Genomic DNA, 3144 nt, shown 5'->3' with positions numbered 1-3144 from the left:
CCAAAACAAAAACCGCCCCAAAAAAAAAAAAAAAAAAAAAAGAAGTCTTTGCCTTCTGCAATGTCTTCAAGTTTCCTCTGTGTTATCCGCCACTAGTTTTATAGTTTGAAGTCTTAGGTTTAGATCTTTGATCCATTTTGAGTTGATTTTTGTTAATGGTGAAAGATAGAGGAGTCCACTGAGATTACTTTAAAATTTTATTTATTTTTTAGATTTTTGCTATAGGGTGTATCACTCGCCAGAGACAAATGGAAAGCGAGAAATCACTTCCCAAGGGGGATGGCCATGTCACATCCCTTCTCCTCCATTCTCCTATAGGGATTTTGGGCATACACCCACATGAGCCTGGCATGAGTTTCAAGCCACCAGATCCGGATCTGGGACTTAAACCATGGTCAAGGTCAACTATGTGGGAGTCCAGTGATGTAACTACTACGTCACCTAAATTAATTTTTTTAAAAACACTTTTTATTATAGACAAAGTGCACTTACTGGAGAGACTAGAGAAGAGAAAGAGGGAGAAAACACACCAGGGTCTGAGATGGCCATGCCACAATCCCCTTTCCATTCCCCTCTTAGAATTTTGGGCACCCCAGCATGTTTGTCAAGCTGCTGGGTCTGGGAATCACTTGTCAGTCTTGTGAGATCCAGCTGCCTTAACCACCGTGCCACTGGCTGGTGCCATTATTTTGAACTTTAAAATGATTCTTATTCTAATGAGAAATGTAGAGGGCTTTTATGGAAAAACAAACAAACCAACAAAAAGTCTTAGCTGGGGAATACAACAAAATGTTATTTATTTTTTAAAATTTGCTACAGAGTATATGTACTCACCTGAGAAATGAGAGAGGGAGAGAGAAAGTGAGAACACACCCTCCAGAGGGGATGGCCATGCTGAAATTCCATCTCCTCCATTGTCTTCTTGGGATTTGGGGCATTCACGCACATGTGCCCACTGTGTTCTCAAGCTGCTTGGTCCAGGACTCAATCCGTGCTGTTTGCCATGTGGGTTCCAGCTGCCTTAACCACCATGCTACTGGCTGGCCCGAAGTTCTTTTTTTTTTTTTTTGAGAGGTTTTTGCTATAGGGCGTGTGCACTCCCCAGAGAGACAGAGAGTGACAGAGAGAGAGAAAGCGAGAAATCACCTCCCAGGGGGATGGCCACGCTGCAATCCCTTCTCCTCCATTCTCCTCTCAGGATCTTGGGCACACACCCGCACGCACAACTACCCAGCGTTGAGTTTAAGCCACCGGGTCTGGGACTCGAACCACGGCTGCCTACATGGGAGTCCAGCAACATAGCCATTACGCCAACTGCTATTCCCCCGAAGTACTTTTTTGAATGAGAAGCTGTACTTACTATGAGACTGTTTGGAAATACATGTTATTATAAACATGCCATTTTTTTTTTTTATTTCATATACTTTAAAAACAAATTTTAATTGCCAGACAGGATGTATGCACTTTCTAGAGAGGGAGAATGCATCCTCAATAGGGCATGGTCACACTGTAATCTCTTATCCTTTTTTCCATCCTGTCTGGATTTGGGTCACACACATACATGCATCTGGTACGTTTTTCAAGCTGCTAGGACTGGGATTCAAATTGCAGTTGGCCATGTGGGAGCCAGTTCCCTTAGCTACTAGGCTACAGGGAAGGTCCTAAAATTTTCAATTCAACAGAATTATTCTCAAGTGCATATATAAGACTAAGACAGCAGATATACCAAGAAATATATCAAAAAGAAAATTGAGGAGGAAGGTTCTGTATCACCAGATACTGAATTTCTGGGAAATCAGCATTAAAATAACCAGAGTACATAGTGGGGACTATACAGAAAACAATGAAATTGAGTCACATGGAGGTCCGGAGCAACCTAATATTCATCATACTCAGGTACAAGGTAAACAGGACAGCGCTTACGAGTGGAGAGAGAGTGGATTATTCAGAGCAGGTCTACAGAAGAACAGTTGAGGAGATTGTTAAAAGGCTGAAGTTCTCTATTATCAATAAACCTCTCCCCCCAACCCCAGCTCTCTTGGTTGCCTCCTCCTCAGATGCAGCCTTCCCTTGACCACGCTCCAGCAATTCCTGACTTAATGCCTGGATCTCTTTGCCATCAGTAGGGGCTTGGATGTCAGTACATACTGTCCATTTATCCGAGTTCATCTTGAAGGTAGCCACTCTAGGTAAGAACATTCTTTTTAAATTCATTTATTTTCTCAGAAAGAAAGAGCCCTCCTCTACCAGGGTCTTAACACTACAATCCATTACTGGCCTCTCAGCCAGTCTTGGATCCTGAGGACTAATGTGCAGGTATACTCAGGGAGGTCTCTGTAAGTGATCCTGGAATCTTCCCATGTGGGTCAGCCTCAGAGAGAGCTGCTTTTTTACTGCTGTGCCACCGTCTGACCTTAGCCAAGAATTAAAAAATAAAATCTTCCTGGACCAACAGAAGCAGTCCTAATGTCTGCTTTGATTTGAGCCACAGTGCCCAGTGGCCTAGACTTAGAGCCTGTGGGTGAGTCAGAGCCTGCCAGGTTGGCCTGTCATGGGGCCCAGGATGTCAGGAAGCATGAACCTCTAGAAAGACCTCAAATCACAAACATGGAGATTACTGAACCCATTTTTTCCTTTTTTCAGAGAGGTTTTTGCTATAGGGCACGTGTGCTCACCAGACAGACAGAGACAGAGAGACAGAAAGTGAGAAATCACCCCCCAGGGGGGATGGCCACACTACAATCCCTTCTCCTCCCTTCTCCTCTCGGGATCTTGGGCATGCATGCACATGCGCCTGGCTTGAGTTTAAGCCACCGGGTTGGGGACTTGAACCACGGTCGACTACATGGGAGTCTAGCGACATAGCCATTACGCTAACTGCTGGTCCCTGAACCCATTTGTTTTTTCAACAAAGTCATTGCCCTTACCTTAGACCAGGCCTGGACTGGGATCCAATATAATGAAGCCTCATTATCTGTTCTCCAGGACAGCTCGGGCTGCTAGGAGAGAGAACCTCTTCAATTTACAATGAATGGCAAGTTCTAGGAAAGGAGGAAGAATCTCAGAGGGTTGGGGAAGTCCAAAGAAGGCATAAACCACACGCTGGAGCAGGTGATAGAGTTTCCTGGAAAAGTGACTTCTAAG

This window comes from Tupaia chinensis, unplaced genomic scaffold (assembly GCF_000334495.1).
Source record: "Tupaia chinensis unplaced genomic scaffold, TupChi_1.0 Scaffold000418_1, whole genome shotgun sequence".
Taxonomy (NCBI): Eukaryota; Metazoa; Chordata; class Mammalia; order Scandentia; family Tupaiidae; genus Tupaia; species Tupaia belangeri.
The sequence above is the reverse complement of the archived record's forward strand: the minus strand, read 5'-3'. Positions refer to the sequence as shown.